The 19407-nt window shown below is 38.3% G+C and overlaps 1 protein-coding gene across 2 annotated transcripts in view; it reads right to left on the bottom strand.

The window, feature by feature from the left end:
* ncalda (neurocalcin delta a) overlaps positions 1 to 19407 on the bottom strand; it is a 79685-nt gene that overhangs the window by 35829 nt on the left and 24449 nt on the right. Inside the window, exon 1 of one of the 2 annotated variants that reach the window (XM_073846786.1) lies at positions 1131 to 1285. The exons of the other annotated variant lie outside the window; for it this stretch is intronic. The gene's annotated coding sequence lies outside the window, so the exon portion shown is untranslated. Of the gene's footprint in view, positions 1 to 1130; positions 1286 to 19407 lie in introns of those variants that run through there. 2 annotated transcript variants of the gene reach the window in all.

Here is a 19407-nt window from a genome sequence, read left to right as displayed (position 1 = left end):
ACACACACACACAGACACTGTAATAACAGACAGGGCTGATAACACACAATAGCAGTGGTTGCGGTGAGGATAATCTCCTCCCACACACGTGGGCCGTGCCGAACAAGCTGCCAGCAGTGTCTCTCATCCCTACAGCCAGCAGGCCCCCAACGCAGGAGTGTGTTTGTCTTTGGTGCCATGTGTTTCTGAACTACCAGTAGGCCGTGTGTGCACGAGAGTGCGTATAGGAAATACTGCCACATCACTACAGGGACCCAATAACATCTAATAACCAATATGTCTCGCAACAGGAGTCAAGCCGAGCACTGAGTCACTTCGGGTCTGCTCCTCAGGTAGGCTGTTACATTAAATAAGCTGTTGGTAAATTAGCTAGTGATGTCTACAACTGTAAGTGCAGAATGCACCATCTGCTCTCTGACATTTTTAAATAAAGCCAACCGTTGAGCCTTCAAAAAACTTCAGCAATTAGCAATAAATGTTTTCTTCCTGCCATAGATCACCCTCCACCCACGTTCAATGCGACGGGGGGATGGGGCTATTCTGGTATTCAGTACAAGTGCGTCTCCTCCGAGAGAGCATTCTTAACGCACACGCTCACCCACATGCATGAGTTAAGCGAGGAGTGAAAGTGTGGGGGAAGGTGAAAATGAAAAGTTGGGGAAGAGTAGAGAAAGAATTTGGACAGATTATGCCAGCTCCCTCATCTCTCATGCTTTCCCATGAGGTTCTCTGATATAGCTGTTTCCGCTATGACAATATGACACAATTTAGAGCTGGCGGTGGACTCTCTCAGTCCAGTTCATTCAGCCTGTCCACAAACAAACCGATAACATGAGATGAATAGGATCTGAAAGAGCAGGGACAATCTGTGCATACAGACAGTTTATCGAGTGAATGATAGAAAGGGAACAGTTAACTACATCCTTTCTGCTATTCATAGACCCCCACTGCGCTGTTAGCGTGTGAAGGAGTGAGAGAGCATGCAACAGCTGTGCACAAATAATCACACTGACATCGCGCATAGCCGAACCAATAAAATCTCACCTCTTCTGTGATATCACATGCTCAAATAATCAATAAAAAAAATCATTGGGCGATCCTACGAAAGAGAAATAAGCAATGTGACTTACCTCTTTTTCTATTTCTATATTCCCCTGCAATCCACAGCCTTCAAAAGTCCATAACCCAGCTATTTAGACCTGATGATGAGGATGATGCCGGAAAGCTAGCAGAGACCACTAAGACTGAGACTAACTGATTCAATTCAACAAGTCCTCAAGATTCTTCGAAGCCCTATGCAGTCAAGAGTGGACCAAACTCTGGCAGCGTCCCTCCCCCGATGACGTCAACGGCCAGTCACGTGAGCGCATAAAAAGCAGAAGCGAGCTAGTGTTGCCCTGGCAACAGGCAGACAGTTCTATAGTGATTTCAATAGGTCATCTGTCAGAGCTGCGCTGAAAGAAATCCCTCACAAAACCACAGTCTAATCCGCAGTCAAGATGAGCGAGTGTTTTGGAAGAAAAGCTTCAGTGTAGACAGGAAACTGCATGAAGGAAAAAAAAAAATGCATGAAGTGGGCAACGATATGCGAAATGTGAATACACACAACAATCATCAGAGTGTTGCAGTGCAATGCGGAGCATGAAGAAGCGCCGATGTATGAAAAGCAGTGTTGCGGTAGAGTTTCCAGCACTTTCAGACATGCTTCCTTCAATCATGACAGGAGCGGAGGCGTTCTGGTGCGGAGTCAATGGTTCCCATGAGACTTTGGACCCAGATTATAAACATTCTTTGGTAATCAGAACCACAGAGGAAGGCAGAGCATAAACAGACTTCAGCTTCATGATGTCAACATTACAATCTTACTGCGTTACCAATTTCCTGAGAATAAAAATCATTTAGTTTTCGTGTGATGCAATGACAATTGGTATGTCAGCAAATTCCTTAAACTGAAGTGAACCTTTAATGGTTACAATCCAGCTCAAAATCAGAAGAATTACCACTAGAGCTGCAACAACTAATTGATAAAACTGGGCAAATCAAGTGCAGGTTTGCTTTATAGGAGAGTAACCATATCTTTTACATTCACCCAGCTCAGTAATGAACACTTTTGTCATCAAGGCTGACAAACAAAAACAACATAAAAGATGAGCTCTGAATAAATCACTAAATGACAAAGTGAAAATCACAAATAAAGCAGCAGTATACATAAAAGGAAACAGTGACACAAATGTTAAAGAGTGAAATAGTTCATATTTAGTTTAGTTGTTTATTTAGATATTACTTCTGTATGCATCATATAATTTTTGTTGAATATACTGTATTTATTTAAATTTTTAATTGCACATTTAAAAACTTTCCCCGTTACTGGTTTTCAGTGTTTTAACTTCTACTCACGTCACCATAAGACATACTGCTGTAGGCTCAATCCAAACACTTTTTTTTTATGAAAAAAATAAAAAATAAAATAAAAAATCTTTGGACATTTAGCAATTAACTAAGTCATACACACTTTAACACATTCTTAATATAAATTTTAATGCCAGCTGGACAGTTACATAGTTATTTTCGTGCTTGGTTTTAAAAGCTCAAAGGGCTGTCATGATTACTCGATTCAATTAGAGTACTCGATTTAAAAAAATCCTCGATTGCATTTTGCCCACATCGAGTAACCGGCAAAATATGGGAAGTGGCACATTCCACGGGAGTTTTCACACCTGTCATGTTTGGTTTGATTAAAACGAACTCTGGCGCGCACCAAACAAGTGGATCGAGGCTGCTAAAAAGATGGGTCTCGGTCCGTTTCCAAACAAACTCTGCTGCGATTGCTCTGTTAGTGCAGTTCATTTGAGTAAGTGTAAATGCTGCTATCTGAACCCTGGTGTGCATCAAACAGGTGGATCGAGACCGCTAAAAAGATGGGTCTCTGTCCGCTTCCAAGCGAACTCTGGTGCAGTTCAAATGAAATATAACCACAACAAGGATCAAATACTTCAAAATGAACCAAAAACACGAAGTAATGTATTATGCCCATTAGGGCTGCACGATACATCGCATGCGATTGTCATGCGTATCTCATCAGTAAAGCCGGTTCTGTGATTAGTAGTAAATCTCCATCACGTGCAATCAGATGGCTCGGTATTTAAAACACTGAGCCATAGATCACTGAAAAGCTACTCGATATCGCGTTCAAAATCGAATGCGATTCATCCGCGTTTTTGAAAGCGATATTGCGTAGCTTTTCAGTGATCTATGGCTCAGTGTTTTAAATACCGCTCCATCTGAACGCAGGTGATGGAGATTTACTACTAATCACAGAACCGGCTTTACTGATGAGATACGCATGACAATCACATGCGATTTATTGCACAGCCCTAGTTAATATCATTCATCTGGGAACGCAACATCCACAATTTTATCAGATTTGTCAGGTAAATAATTTATAAACCTATGCAAACACAGGGGAATACCTTAATATCTTTCTCATTATGCTAACTGTTCATCGCAATTTCAAAATAAAAGTTAACCCTCACTCTGAGTTTAACGTTTTAAAGAGAAGTTCACTTCCAAAACAAAAATTTACAGATAATTTACTCACCCCCTTGTCATCCAGGATGCTCATGTCTTTTTTTCTTCAGTCGTAAAGAAATAATATTTTGAGGAAAACATTTCAGGACTTCTTTCCATATAGTGGACTTCTATAGTGTCTGCGAGTTTGAACTTCCAAAATGCAGTTTAAATGCAACTCCAAAGGACTCTAAATGATCCCAGCCGAGGACGAAGGGTCTTATCTTGTGAAACAATTGGTTATTTTCTAAAATATTTACAATTTATATAAAGTATATATACACTTTATTACTGAGCTATAAAGTTCTCCAAAACTTGATTTAGGGAAAGATTTGCAGGATTTAGAAACCGAAATATAGCTTTTTAGATGAGAACAGTCTAAAAATAATGTGCTAATTATCACCTAATTATGACAGGTGAATAATAACACCTAATAATAACAAAACCTAATTAAACTCTAACATTAGGTTGTCAGCAGTTGTGTGGTTACATAACTATTTTGCTAGATAAGACCATTCTTCTTCAATTGGGATTGTTTAGAGCCCTTTGAAGCAGCATTTTGGAAGTTTAAACTCTCGGGCATCATTGAAGTCCACTACATGGAGAGAAATCCTGAAATGTTTTCCTCAAAAAACACAATTTCTTTACGACTGAAGAATGAAAGACATTAAGAACTTCTTTAATGTCCACATATTCACGAAATTACTGCAGCTGTAGAATTTATGTTATAAAGAAATGGCCCAATATCAAAGATTAAGTGGACATTTGAATTAAATGTTGTTTAGTCAATATTAAACAAGGATTAGATCACAGAGTAAAGTGTAAAAACAATCGTCAGGCTGTTGCCAACCTCTGCAGGCATTTGATACAGTGCGTATTGTATGTTAGCTCTATTGTTGAACAGTTTTGTCCAATAAAACCATGATTAATTACTTTTGAATTATTATTCCTTAATTGCTATTATATATGTATTTTAAGATTTTTAAAGGCTATAATTACAATTATATAGGTATTTTAAGAATTTTTAAATGCTGTTGTTTGGTTTGATCTATTTTTATTACCACAAAAAAGTAACTAACTATCCGAATACTTGATTAATCGACTGATTACTCGATTTCCAAAATAATCATTAGTGACAACCCTAATAACCGCTGTCTTCGCAGAGTTTCTACTGAGGTTTTAAAATTATGACATAAGCTAATTTGAATGATCTTGCCAAGGGCACAACAAACCCATGGGTCACCCTGTCTGAGTGTGTAATTTCTTTGCCTTGCATGGCATTAAACAAAACTGCACTCAATAATGACCAATTTCAAATAGGTGTTTCCCACATCTCTCATTGCTTGGACAAACAGAAGAGTTTGGATGCTGCTCCAAACTCATGCTATTAATTGACCTTTGAATGTCACTTGTGCAATGCTGAGAGCCAGTTCTTATATCAACCTTCAAACTGTTTACATAAAATTCTCTCTGCATATTAAACAGAGATAGGAGATAGTATTTTAACATCGTTAAAGTATGCTAGAGCTATTAAGTTCTCCAAAACTTGACTTGGGGAAAGATTTGCAGGATTTAGAAACCAAAATATTGCTTTTTAGATGAGAAGTGTAAAAATAATGTGCTCTTGTCATAAAACTCCAACACATTTTTCACTGTAATCATCACTCAGAGATAAAAAAAAAAAACTAATTAAACTCTAACATTAGGTTGTCAGCAGTTGTGTGGTTACTCTTTCAACATAACTTCTTTAAAAAACAGGCAGCACATTTTATTTGTGTCTTCCAGAAACAGAATTCTGAGTCCTGGTCTCTGGATTCCTTTACAGACAGCGGAAAGAGAAGCACAGGGGTCTCTGGGTCACTATTTCAGGGTGAACCCGCCCACTCTCCAGCCCAAGAGCGTGGAAAAACTCTGCTTTTATGCAAGGGGTCTAATTTGAATACCATCTGGTGGCTTGTTGAATAGAGGTAACCAAGCCTCTAAAATGAGGCAAGAAAGGATGACAACAGAAAAAGGGCAAGGTCAGGAAATAAGAGCACCACGGGGGGAGAGCTTTGGCACAGAGAAAGAGGGGGAGCATCCCCCAAAGGGTCGATGGGTAGAGCAGGGGGGGGGGGGATGCTTGTTGTGAGAAACATGAATGTTTGTTCCATACAAGGAAAAATAAGTTTATATGTATGCTACAAACAATGCCCAGAGAAATTCAAAAAGATAAAGTTTGGTGGAAAAGAGAAAGTTTGGTGGAAAAGAGTAAAATGAATACCTATTGGCCAGAAAGGACAGTAAATTTTTAAACTTGTAAATAATACATTTTTAATAAATAAATTGCTTATTGCATACCATATAGTATCTTATTCCTGTGCAAGAACTCTTACTCTTCTTGCTTTGCATAAACCATGAATGAATTTTAGTGTGGCGGAAGACAGGTTCTCTTACATTTGCCTGTCAAGATAAACCAAGAACGTGTGTCTAAAGTGTCACGGCAGAGCATTAGATAAGGCAACCACAAAGATACAGCAGCACTTACTGAATCAAACAGCAGAACTGCTGCACATCACACACTCCTGCACAAAATAATCATTTGGACTACAAAGGACTACCAGTGAGGGTTTTGATTAACGGGATGTGGAGAAACTTATAGTCAGAATGGAACAATTAACTTAAAGGGACCTATTATGCAAAAAACACTTTTATAAGGTGTTTGAACTGTTGCGTGGCTGAAGTGTGAAAACATCCAGCCTATGATGGTAAAAATCCACCCACCTCATTTTTTATAAACCCAATAAATCATAAACAGTCTCTTTGAACACGCAATTCCAGATTTCTCCCTACGTTGACGTCATCACAGAAAGAAATTCCCACCCATTTGTGATCATCTCTGCCCTATTAGCATAAAAAACAGCCATTACTGTTTTCTCGCTGTACCTGCTGGAGATATACAATGTCAGCACTAGGGTTGGGTATCGAGAACCGGTTCCATTTTAGAATCGGTTCCAAATTTCTAATAACTGGGTATTCAATAAGACACATGCATTTCAATTCCGCTTAACGAAATACAAAATCAGCATATCCTCATAAACAGAGTTTTTTTGTCTTGAGTGAATGTAAACAGGTGAGAAAGAAAACGCATGTGTAACAGTCTTTTTAGATCTTTGGTCGTCGTTAAAGAGACAGCCGTCTAATAAACGTGCTGCCTGTCATTAATGTTAATCAAAGAACAAAAGAAAATCATTAACTGACTGAATATCTTTTATAAATTTAATGAGGATTAATCAATATTTTATTTATGAAAAAAAACTAAGCAGTGTTTTTAAACTTTTGATTTCAATTTCTGTACCTGACATTTGTTCGGTTTTATTTATTTATGCTATTGCTAATTGATTTGTTTGTTCCCATTTTATTACTTGACTTTATCAATTTAATGTTTGGAATTTATATTAGTCTAGTTGTTTTTTCTGTGGTATTTTTTTTTGGTAAATCCATTAGGGGTGTGAACCTACAGTGGTCTTACGGTTCGGTTCAATTACGATTATCATGTCATCGATTCGGTTCAATACAATATCTCGATGCATCACGATGCATTGACGATGCACTGCTCATTTTTCAATTTTACTTCAAATTTATTTTGCTTTTCTATTTCACAATGACGTTGTAATGCGTTTTTATTTGATTAGATTTTTTGTCAGACCACTTGTACAAGTGTAACTGTGCATCCTATCCAGTCTTTTTCAATCAATATCCCACATACAGTAATTTGTAATTTTGATGAGGAAGAGTAAGAGGTGAAAGAGGAAGAGGAGGAGAAGAAGGAGGACAATGACGACAATGTGGAAAAGACAAAAGAAGGGCAAGGGCAAGAAGAGAAGCAGTCTCATATATTTTAGTTGATGAGTGCCAGGGTTGGATCAGCCATGCAAGAGGATTTGACCCCTGCTGCCTGGCCAGGGCTAATTTAGCCTGTGATGCTGAAGAGGTTCTTTGGGCTGTCTCAGACCAAACACAGGATGTTGGGCAGAATGATTATTTTTGTTGTTGTTTGTTGTTTTGTACTGTACTCTACAGTACATTAAATTAAGGAATAAAACATACTAATTTTGCAACTTTACTTCAAATATATACAATTGTGTTAATAAATACAAACAGTCAGATATATGAACTGAAACTTTAATCTTACCTTCTCAAAGAAAAAACACTTCTTGAATGTATCAAACAAAACTAAAATCTGGGCACAGAAGACAACAGCAACATTTAGAACAAATTCACAAAAGTAAATACCTGGGCTTTGGTTTCGTTCTAGAGTTCCGGCATAATCTTTTCTGAAAAGTGTCAGCGTGAGGGAAGCTTATATCGCGGCTCCAGTGTATTGAACAGGTGGGGTTTTCCACCACAGAAAAGGGCCGTATATCTTTTGATAAAAGCTGCCGCTATAGTCATGTGAAAATGAGAAATCTTATTTAATTGAAACGAGGGAACGAATAGAGTCCTGCACGAGCCCAGACTGAGACTCTCAGACCCGAGCCCCGTCCTTATCGGACAATTTATCAGAACAGAGTTCGTGTTGCAGCCATTAAAATAGTTCAGTTTTGGATTCTAAAGGCAAAGTGGCTAGATTTCGTTTTCTTTCCCTTTTAAGTTAATTTAGAAATATGTTTGGAACATTTTATGTTTGTTAAATTTAAGCTTTTGTCTTTTTAACCTAACCTAACGAACAAGCGGCCAGCGGTAATGAGTTGAGCATGTTTGATAAATTTAGCCTTCTCAAATCAACACGACTTACATTAAATACAATCTATAGACATAAACACTTGATGCATTTCAGAATATTAATTTAAACATTTAACCTAGATAAATGTGCGCTGTTAGACGCATATCCAATCGTTTTTGCGGAGAGTGAAAGCGAAAGCGGGCTTTGCAGCTGACATGGAAGCTCAAACGCGATCACTTGCATTTTTCTTAATAACAGTGGAAACCTAAAATACACCATTTTTGTCGATAAAAGTAAGGCATAAAAAGGCATCATTCAAAACTGCAAAAGGTCTACTATTATTATTTATGTGCGCACTCACAATATCAACAAAACATTATATTTGTGTAAAACGGCGCTGAGCCAGATAGACGCGCTCAGTGCTTTTAGCCAGTCTTTTCAACCAAATAAAAATAATGTTTCAGTCCTTTAAATGAATTACTAACAAAAAAAAAAAAAGACATTTTGTTAAATGCACACTGATCGTTAAATGCACCGGTGTGTAAAGAAAGTGGCAATAATCCTTTCAGTTAAAATCTGAAGACTTATTTTATTCATGTGGAGTACTCCCCTCGTTAGCCCAACCCCCCTCCCGGAAAATCATACAAGCCCACTGGGTCACGTGTTCTGGCACTGGACTGAGTCCGTTATAACCGGTTATGGTCTATTACTGAACCGATACCGAATCGTCCTTGTCTGCATCGCGATGCATCGTAAAAACGATTAATTTTGACACCCCTAAAATCCATAGGCAAAAGACAGAATAAATATGTTTGACATCTAAATGTTTGACTCAAAACTTTTAAATATATTTTTTATCTTATTGGAATCGGAATAAGGAATCGATAAGCAGAATCGGAACCAAACGATAACCAACCCTAAAAAATTCAAACGATAACCAACCCTAGTCAGCGCCAAAAGTCCAATATGTTTGTGCCAATCATTTTATGCCTCACAAATGAGGGTCAGTTCAACTGTGGATTTTCATAAAGGTTGATTCTATAAGAGGGATCAATATGAACGCTTTGTGCGTGAACATCGGCTCCAGACAAAGTAAGGCTCACGCATTATATGTTGTTTTCCAAATTGCCTTTCTGAAAGACCTTGAATTTGTCAAGCTCATAATCACGAGGCTCAAATAAAGTGGGACTGAGAGTTTCTGACATTTTCAGTGCGTGAGAGATTGTCCTGTTTTTTTTTTGTCGGTATGGCAGAGCATGAGTTTGTGAAGCTGCGCCTTCTGAAAAGGGGGCCGGGAGCACCAGCTCATTTGGATTTAAAGGGACAAACACAAAAATGGTGCATTTTGGCCAAGCGGCAACCTCCCGCTCTCTCTATTGAAACCAACACGGAAGTGGCTTAAACTGCAATTCATCGACTGGCCGCTAGAGACTGGCTGCAAAAGGGAGTCAATTCCCATAGACGCCCCATGTTAAAATGCCCAACTTTACAGCAGAAAAAAAAAAATTTTTACAGCCTGGTACACAAAGTGGTTTTGGTCTATATAGCCAATTTCACCCTTCATGTCAACTGTGAGGGGGTTGAATTTTTTTATAACTCATCCGTTTAAGTTATATTAAGCCGTAAAGTTCTACATAATTAAAGGAGAAGTCCAGTGTGATATTGACCTAAAGTGTATTGAATCATGATACCGAGTGATACCTGTGTTTTATCAAGGGCAGGGTCAATGCAGCTAGCTATCAGGAGATTTTGGAGCACTTCATGCTTCCATCTGCTGAAAAGCTTTATGGAGATGAAGATTTCATTTTTCAGCACGACCTGGCACCTGCTCACAGTGCCAAAACCACTGGTAAATGGTTTACTGACCATGGTATTACTGTGCTCAATTGGCCTGCCAACTCTCCTGACCTGATCCCCATAGAGAATCTGTGGGATATTGTGCAGAGAAAGTTGAGAGACACAAGACCCAACACTCTGGATGAGCTTAAAGGAGAACTCCGGTGTGATATTGACCTAAAGTGTATTGAATCATGATACCGAGTGTGAACGTACCTTGCATATCTCATCTCGGTTTGTGTCCAGCTGTCCGAAATCTGGGGTCAGTTAGCCGATGCTCACAACAGGTTGTCAATGAAAGTCAACAGGGCATCGGAATAGCCATGTAAATAAATCACTGTTTTACGCCATTTACGAGACACAAAGTAGCTCCACACTTCATTGGTAGACTTCCAAGGGCCCTGACATTTAAAACGAGACATTGAGAACTCAGAAAAAGCACCGGTAGTTTATTTACAAGAAGATTTATACAGACAGTACCTGGGAAAGAAAATCCGGTCGCCGCCATCTTGAACTTAGTCACGATAAGTCGAGTGTCGAGCACCAAGGAATTTATCAGGTTATCAACGTATCAGGTTGTAGTTTCCTTCGTGCTCGACACTCGACTTATCGTGACTACATTTAAGATGGCGGTGACCGGTCTGTTCCTGGTGGAACATGTCTGTATAAATCTACTTGTAAATAAACTACCGGTGCTTTTTCTGAGTTCTCAATGTCTCGTTTTAAATGTCAGGGCCCTTGGAAGTCTACCAATGAAGTGTGGAGCTACTTTGTGCCTCGTAAATGGCGTAAAACAGTGATTTATTTACATGGCTATTCCGATGCCCTGTTGACTTTCATTGACAACCTGTTGTGAGCATCGGCTAACTGACCCCAGATTTCGGACAGCTGGACACAAACCGAGATGAGATATGCAAGGTACGTTCACACTCGGTATCATGATTCAATACACTTTAGGTCAATATCACACCGGAGTTCTCCTTTAAGGCCGCTATCGAAGCATCCTGGGCCTCCATAACACCTCAGCAGTGCCACAGGCTGATTGCCCCCATGCCACGCCGCACTGAAGCAGTCATTTCTGCAAAAGGATTCCCGACCAAGTATTGAGTGCATAACTGAACATAATTATTTGAAGGTTGACTTTTTTTGTATTAAAAACACTTTTCTTTTATTGGTCGGATGAAATATGCTAATTTTTTGAGATAGGAATTTTGGGTTTTCATGAGCTATATGCCAAAATCATCAATATTAAAACAATAAAAGGCTTGAAATACTTCAGTTGTGTAGTAATGAATCTAAAATATATGAAAGTCTAATGTTTATCAGTACATTACAGAAAATAATGAACTTTATCACAATATGCTAACTTTTTGAAAAGGACCTGTATTTCCTTTCCTATTTTCACAAGCACATTAAGACAATGCCCTGCAAGAATGACCAAATACAACATCTAAAGCCCAAAGAATACTCCAGCTGTGTACGTTTCGTGACTACTTGTGCACTGTCAGCATGACACGTGTCAAACTTGTCCATCTGCGCTCAGGGCTCTACGCTTTTCTTTTATGGAGCACTTAAATTCAGGAGTACAGTTAAAATTTTAGGAGCACCTTCTAAACAATAATGAAAAAATTAAAATTAGCTTCCCATGAGGCTCAGAGGTGGCATGCGTGCAATCAAATTAATAAATTCATGTTGAGATTCATGTTTTAAATATAAAAATTTTAATATAGAAATAAAAAAAATGATGAAAAGATACTTTAAAATGAAATCTGCCAGTAGGTGGCAGCAAGTCACTGATTTAATTACTAATAATTCATTCATTTGATTTGTTCGAATGGCTGATTCATTCAGGAATAAAGCAAGTGACTGTCTCTCTTTAAGGGAAATTTATTCATTGACTTACTAGATTGGTTTACAAATGCACATTCATTCATTAAAAAACAGCTGTGTTTGAATGGAGATGTGCAGCGGCTTAGTTGTGACTTGTTTCAAACTATTTTTGATGACGAAATAGAGCAAAATCAGGCAACAGTGTTATAGTTAGACAACGTAAGTCACTTAATATTAACTTCTGGTTTATTTAACTGTTGTATTAAATCAGTATCTCATTTACAAACTCCTTTAAAAATCATTAAAAGCGGTCACTCATCTTAGTTCATTGCGATCTCACAAAGTTCTACTATAATCAACGAAGCTCTGTACACTGCACAATGAATCTCTTATTCACACTCTCTCTACACGGTTTATGAAAGGATTGTCAGATATGTCTGTGATACATTACTCAACATTGCAAAAACACGTAGAAACCTTTGAAGCTCCCCTCAGCGGAAACACAAATATGCTAATCGGGTCAGTCACACTGGTGCTCTATAGAGCCTTGGTATACTGTGTGCAGATGCAACTGTGCACGAGACAGAAAGAGTAAAGTGAAGTAAAACCAGGCCTTAAGGCAGCAGCAGGAGAAGGTAAATAAAGATCTGTGCACCTGGTTCAACCTAGACCATCTTCTGAAGGGATTCTGTTATTGGAAAACCAAGAATGCTTCCTCAGTGACCCGGCCACATCTGAATAATAAACAGGGACTCAATCTTTTATATGACAGAAAGAAAGCTGCTCAGTTAACTGATAGTTGTCAATACAACAGAACACAAGGTTTCTTTTGTGAACTTAAAAGAGTAGGAAACAGATTTATATAACAATATAAAATGTGCCATGTTTTACCAAGGCTTTGACCAAAGTGTGTGTACAGTTCATGGATCAACAATCCTTACTAATGAAACAGATGACAAAGAGTAATTTAAGAGAGGAAAAAAACACAACACAGAGATGAGCTCATTCAGGGTTAGTGTATCTCAGAGCATGGGAACATCTCCCCTCACCCTCTCTTGGGGTGGCCCAGTGAACTCTGGGAAAGACATGGGGCACAGGAACTAGCATGCACCATTAAAACCTTTGTACATTGCAACTGTGCTAGATACAGTGAATGTTTGAAATCCTGAATTAACTCTTCCCCCCTGATAACAGACTTATCAGTACATGACTGGAAAAACACAACAACACTGTTGTAAATGTGAAAGTTGGCAGAGACCAAATGTACTGTTTTTAGGCATATTACTGCAACAGACACAGAAGGTGTGATGACACCTTAAGAAGGCATTTACCATATAACAATTTTCATCTAAAAATACAATGTGAACAGTATATAAGCATTCAGGAAGTTACAAATATGTGCAAACAAAGTAGGCCTTGGTCAAAGTCCGTTTAAAGCATTTACAGTACAGGCATTAAAGTACAACACCATTACACTTTCATGTGAAGAGACTAGTCAAGCATGTTTCAATAATAATCGGTAATAAAATCTGACAACAATGAAATGTCATCACAGAGCTTGATTCTAAAGCAAAAATCTCACACAAAAGCATTTTTCATACTGGTTCACATAACATGCTTTCTGTGAGTAAGCAAACAGACAATGGCTCTATTAAAAACAAAACTGGGTTTTTTAACTGACTCTCTCAGACACTTAAGCACTACAATTATTTCAGTGGTTCCTCTTCTCTTTCTCCTTATAAGATGATGTCATATCAGATACATTACAAGGAGTGAGAGCGTGGACAAAGTGCATAGGTTTCAGCTCAGGGCTTTAGAGCAGGGGTGTCCAAACCTGTTCCTGGAGGGTCACTGTCCTGCAGAGTTTACACACCTGAACCAGCTAAACAGTCTTCATTCTTCAGACTCACTAGTGTGTTGTAGGGCTATGCCAATAATCGTGATTATCATGTGCATCTCGTCAGTAATGCCGGTTCTGTGATTAGTCGTAAATCTCATTCATGTGCTCATTCATGGAGTGGCATTTACTACACAAAGCCGTAGTTCACTGACAAGCTACGCAATATCGCCTGCATTATCAGAGATGATCTCCTCAGACTAATTTTTACGACTAATCACAGAACCGGCATTACTGACTAGATGCGCATGATAATTGCATTCGATTTTTGGCACAGTCCTAGTGTTCTGAAACTGGCTGGAGCTTAAAATCTCCAGGGCAAAATCTGAGGAACCATGCTCTAAAGCAAGGGTGTAAAATTCTGCTTCAGAAGGGCCAATGCGCAGCAAAGTCTAGCTCCTATCCTGATCAAACTTACCTACCTGTGATTTTCTAATGATCTTGAAACACTGATTAGCATGTTCAGTTGTGTTTGATTAGGGTTAGAGCTAAACTCTGCAGGAAAGCGGATCTCGTGGGCCAGATCCCTGTTTTAGAGCATCAGTGAACTATTTATACACCCATCATACGGACACACACTCCAACCAAAAGCTTTGACATGGACCTCTCATGAAATCAATCAATAAATAAATAAATAAATAAATAAAGTGCAGCTGTTTCCTCAAGTGACAGCCACAAATGTTTTTGACTCTACTGGTCTTCACATTAGGGCTGTGCGATATGGACAAAAGAAACCTATCACGATTTTCTTGAACAGTATTGCGATTTCGATTTTAATCACGATTTTGACACAGACATGTTTTACAGTGTGAATCTAAAACATTTTTTTTTAAAGGAAAACAATTAGATGTTTATCAAAGACCTGTAACATGTCTCTAAAACAGAAGGCGGGAAAAAAAAATCACCTAGCAGGTGAAAAAAGTTGGGTGCGCCTACATTTTTTTTTTGGTGCTCCTAATTTCTTTTTAGTAATGCACTGATCTTGATTCTTCATGGCTGATTCTGACAGCAGATGTTTTACAAGCACATGATCAAAGCAGACTACTCTTTCAATATTCAAAGTGCAAAAAGAGACCGAATTTTTCAAGCATGATACAGAACTATAGACAACTACACAATATATTTTTTATAGCCCACATACTAATAACTGCCTAGATATTTTATGTAGCCTAATTTGCGCGCATTGAGGAGTCGCTCTCTAAACGCGGGATATTAAAATTGCTTTTGAATGTGCATCCGCGTTTTACTTTTGGTTTCGTTTTAACGATCGTGTGAGACTCTCAAAGGCACTGAGGGTGCATTCTACAATAAAAGAGATTATTATAACAAAACCATTTGAAATATGAGAGGACACAAACAGGATTTTGAAAAGCATGTCCCCAGTGAAAAATACGCCCCTGTGTGAGTGGAACTCTGCCGCTGAGTTATCATCTGATGTGGATGAATGCCGCGTTGTACAGGAACGTATATGGAGACGGAGGCGCCAGAATTGTATCTGACAGAATGTACGCTATAGCACGAAATATATTATATTTCTTCAAAAGCGGTTTGTGGAGACCTTTTAGTTTTCACAATCGAAAAAGAGAATGGCGAAGCTGTCACTGCATCAGCTCACAGCAGTCTGTTCAGTAGTTAGGCTACCGAAAGTTTGGTAAAGAAATGAAACCAAGTTGGACCACAACAGTTTCTCGCACTCGCACGAATGATCCCAAATGTAATTTCAGGTCACGCAGATTAAATTTTGGGAGCATATGCGACCAAAACGTTCACAATTTCGAGCCCTGCCTAGTAAAGGTAGAACAAAATGTCTTTAGAACAGACCTATGGCAAAACGTAAGTATGTGTGTGTGTGCGTATGTGCGTGCGTGTGTTTGAAAAAACAACAACCCAGACCACAGTGTCCCACATAAAAACAATTAGAACATTGGCAGAGTCTAGCTGCTTTCTGCTAAGAAAACCAGCACGACCATTTCTGGTTTCAAGCATGAACGTTGGCATGTTCTTGCTCTCTGTTTAGGCGTGCTGTGTTGTGATCGGTTCAACTAGCATGCTGCGGGAAAAGTATCAGTTGAGTGCATGCAAAAAATCATGCTGTAAGGCGATTTAGAAATCGTGCATTTCAATTAATCGCACAGCCCTACTTCACATCACACCAATCTTAATCAGTCATAGCCTAATCTAGTTTTCCACTGGAGCTGTTTCCTTGTATTCTATGCACTGAACGGAATTTCCACACAAATGCTCTTTACACTCACTGAACTAACCTAAATGTATCACTGAAATGGAAAACCGAATATTAAGGCTACGTGCAAGCCGTTATTGAATCCGTTTCTTCAAACTACATGGTCACGTTATGACCACTATTAGAGCACTGAATATTAATTTTGTGTGACCCATAACAATGTTTATTAAGCTTGTCCATAAAACTTTGGCCTCTAGCGTGATAAACACAAATGGAAACTGTGTGCCATTGTATAAATCCCTCTTACCAAACAGATCATAGCAAAACAGAAAACAACCACTATTTGCAGAGCCCTTGAAAATGATCTGTCCTGATATTTCACTTAAGAAACAGACATGCCAACAAACCAATTAAATGACACTTAAAGCTAGAGCCTGTGCTCTGAGGGTTGTATAAGTCCATTAATCAAGTCCATACCCAAAAGGTTACTGTTCATTTATTTGCATATAGTTAAACTTCCTAACTTTCTCAAGTCATTGGACACGCACACATCTAGCTGACCAAAGGTTGTTGATGCTCCCACTGGCTTTATGTATTAGCAATATTAGCGACACACAATGAACATCCATAAGCAATAGCCTCAGTTTTGTCTTGATTCAGCTTTAGGACGTTTTCTGACAATCACATTTTATCTTCCTCCAGACAGGAGATACGATTTATGATAGAGTTTCCATTGCTAGACTAGACAGGAAGATAAAATTGTGTTTTGTCAGCATAGCAGTGATAAGAGACATCATATTTCTGAAAGATAGAGCCAAGAGGAAGCATGTGTAAAGAAAAAAAAAAAAGCAGAGGACTCAAAATGGAACCTTGTGGGACACTACATGTGATAAACGTTGAGGATGAGTTGTGCTTACCCAGTTTAACTGAGGATGTTCAACCCTTGAGATATGAGGAGAACCAACTTAATCTTGACTTTAATCAGACATTCTCCACCATATGAATTCATCATGACATACAAGGTCAACCATATCTGCATTAGTTGCATTTTTGGTTATAAAAAAAACAGCTACTATACATGAAAATCACATGCCAGTGCCACTACACAGGAGCATGAATAGCAACCACCAAGCCTGTAGAGATCTTTGCAACTTTGGTAAGCAAGCTAAAAGGATAAAGCCAAATCATCCCTGTCAATTCATGATATAGTAATTTTTTTTTTCACAATAAAAAATTATATCATGATATAGTCATTTTTATAATTGTATCTGTTATTAATAATAAGAACATAGATGCAAAAAACTAAAGGACAAACACAATAAAACAAAGACACAAATGAAATAAATATGGCTCTATGAAATCCGTTTTATTTCCAAATTCTGTTTTATTTTTTCCAAATTCAGTTTCTTTTTTAATTATTTTTTCTGCATTCATTTTTTTTCTAGACTCCATTTTAACTGTTACATTAAAAAGTATTAATCAAAAAGCATGTCTAATTAATTGAAATAATAAAACGTACACAATTTAACAGTAATTTCTTAAACGTTTAACAAAAATAACATTTTAAGACACAATGAAATACATTTTATTATTTTTCTCAAATTCATTTTATTATTTTTCTCAAATTTATTTTGACCAAAATTCAGTTTGTCAAGTTAAAACAAACTTTTATTTTGATGGGCTGCTTCCTTTACGTTTCTGTTCATCTATAAACATGACAATGGTTTTTCTCAAAAGTAACAGTCTCATCTCACAGCAGTTCTAGAGATTGTTTATGTACTTCATGTACTCATATATTGAAGTGGCAGAGGCTGAAAACACTGCAAGTGTCATGTGCACTTCAGTATGTGTGTAGTAAACGAAACCACACAGAGACGCACAGACAGTGCAGGATTTATATTTAAATAAATTCCGTGATATTCTGCATTTTTTTATGACTGGATTCCATCCACGTTTTCCGCTTTGCGGTATTCATAGGGCCCTAAATAAACAGTGTTATCAAAACAGCTCTTATCAAAATGCAGTCTTAAAGTACCGTTACTAGCAAAATGTGGAATCGTACCATTTTTAAAAGCAGGGTAGCATGATACCTTTTTAGTACCGGTATATTGTGCACCAATAGCAATGTTTTGGTTCTACTTACAAATGATTTTGCCTGGTTCAGAGCTGGTGCTTTGGGTGTCGAAAGACAAAGAACTGATCTGAAACTAGGCTCTAAAACAGCACTCAAACTGCCTTGGTGTATATGTTTATGCATATCAGCAAGATATGAAAGCAAACATGCATAGGACAATATAATTCATTGTCCAAAATGAGTCGTTGTGATAGCATGATACGTGAGTTTTAGACTTAAAAGACTAATACACGTCTTTCACTAACAATAAGAAAAAGGTGGGCACTGTAGGTGAATCAGAAAGTGCACAAGACCATCATAAATATCAAGAATATTCATGAAAATGCAGAACAGTGAGTGTTCTGCCTACACTTGTGGTAGTTATGCCAGAGATACATATTCAAACGAGTCTGAAGGTGCAGGACCACCCAAGATGCCAAACTTTTTGTTACATAAAGTTTGTTACATAAAGTCTAAATGGTTTAAATTAATAATATGCAAACATTCGTACTGGATCTCTGGAGTACAATTACTATAAAGAGCAGGTTACATAATTTTTGCACTGATATTTGGCCTACAGGCAAGCATACCCACAACAGACACGCATGCAGTGTCAAAGAATGAACCATTGCGTGCCCATCTCCTTGGACACCTGCTACGGAGATGTGGGTGACGGTTGAGGTATGCAGGTTGTACAGTCGTGGACGCACGCAGGTTTATATGAATGTGTGTGGGCAGCTGTACTCCTACGAGTGTTTCAGTTCTCTTCCTCACGGCAGAGACGACTGTCACGACTTTGCCCACTCACACAGCAAAACCTCCCATTTCATATAGACAGTCAGGGAGGGAAGCAGAGATGCACTAGATGTATTTGTTAGTGTTGCTGTTCAACATGTGGAGTCTAACTAACCCTCCCCTCCACTGCCTTACCTTACCCAGAGTGCAGCTGGTCACGAAACAATGAAAGAATGAGTGATTCATCCCTCTGCAGTGGTTCTGTTCTGTCAACAGAGCCGCGTGGGTGATGCCTCTTACGATTCAATTTAGATGAATGCACACAGACAGGCATGTTAAAAACAGACTTCTGGATTTAAACATCTGGGGTGCATGTCAATCCATCTTAAACTATGCCCACTTTTAAATCATTTTAAGAATATTTTGCTCAATGTTGTTTAGCTGTAAGCACTCCAGAATCTCCTTTACAGAGGCAGTTTACGCATACTCTGTTTGCAGTATGTATATGGTACGGAAGCAGCATGTGCCATTGTTTTTTCACA

This window comes from Garra rufa, chromosome 9, assembly GCF_049309525.1.
Source record: "Garra rufa chromosome 9, GarRuf1.0, whole genome shotgun sequence".
NCBI lineage: Eukaryota > Metazoa > Chordata > Actinopteri > Cypriniformes > Cyprinidae > Garra > Garra rufa.
Note: the sequence above shows the minus strand (reverse complement) of the source record. Positions and strands in the feature narration are given on the sequence as shown.